This window comes from Corella eumyota, unplaced genomic scaffold, assembly GCF_963082875.1.
Source record: "Corella eumyota unplaced genomic scaffold, kaCorEumy4.1 scaffold_249, whole genome shotgun sequence".
NCBI classification, from domain to species: Eukaryota; Metazoa; Chordata; class Ascidiacea; order Phlebobranchia; family Corellidae; genus Corella; species Corella eumyota.
Window position 1 is genome coordinate 1,430 of NW_027658262.1, and position 1,071 is coordinate 2,500.

At 52.1% G+C, this 1,071-nt stretch overlaps 1 non-coding gene across 1 annotated transcript in view; it reads left to right on the top strand.

The window, feature by feature from the left end:
* Positions 1–311: 311 nt before the first annotated feature.
* Positions 312–1,071, top strand: part of LOC145762741 (small subunit ribosomal RNA) — a 1,810-nt gene continuing 1,050 nt past the window's right edge. The window contains exon 1 of the ribosomal RNA XR_014288003.1: positions 312–1,071. This exon is cut by the window's right edge and continues 1,050 nt beyond it. This is a non-coding gene — a ribosomal RNA (small subunit ribosomal RNA).

The window sequence follows — 1,071 nt, forward strand, 5'->3', positions numbered from 1 at the left end:
AAAATTAAGTAGCAAATACGAGTTTGTGTTTCGGCGCGCGACCACGGCCTCGGGCCGTAGTTGCGGTGGCCGGTGCGCACGCAAGTGATAGTTTTCTCGGTTCGCTTTTGTTGGGCGTTCCTGGTGTTGTATGCAAACGCAGCCCGCGCGCGGCTTCGCCCGAAAGGGCGTCTGGCCGGTGTCGACGGCGTCCAGATCGCGGCTTACGCCGGGTTTGAGGAGCTAAGCAAAAATAGTGATTGAGTAATACAGTGCGATACCGCGACGGGGAAAGCGAAAGACTCCGTTCGCGTATTTTGTCGGCCGATAGTTACCTGGTTGATCCTGCCAGTAGTCATATGCTTGTCTCAAAGATTAAGCCATGCATGTCTCAGTACGAACTTGCGTACGGTAAAACTGCGAATGGCTCATTAAATCAGTCGTGATTCATTTGATCGTAAATTTTACTTGGATAACTGTGGTAATTCTAGAGCTAATACATGCAAAAAGCGCCGACCTTGCGGGAGGCGCGCCTTTATCATATCAAAAACCTGCCGGGCTTCGGCTCGTCTTGTTGGCGACTCGGGATAACTTTGCTGATCGCACGGTCTTGCACCGGCGACGGATCATTCAAGTGTCTGCCCTATCAACTTTCGTCGGTACGGTATCTGCCTACCGAGGTTCTTACGGGTAACGGGGAATCAGGGTTCGATTCCGGAGAGGGAGCCTGAGAAACGGCTACCACATCCAAGGAAGGCAGCAGGCGCGCAAATTACCCATTCCCGACGCGGGGAGGTAGTGACGAAAAATAACGATACAGGACTCTAACGAGGCCCTGTAATTGGAATGAGTACACTGTAAAAATTTTAACGAGTATCCATTGGAGGGCAAGTCTGGTGCCAGCAGCCGCGGTAATTCCAGCTCCAAAAGTGTATATTTAAGTTGTTGCGGTTAAAAAGCTCGTAGTTGGATTTTGGGCGCAGGCGTTCGGTCCGTCGCAAGGCGTGCACTGTTCGTTCTGGCTTTACCTCCGGTTTTCCGTCGGTGCTCTTGACTGAGTGTCGGCGGCGGCCGGGACGTTTACCTTGAAAA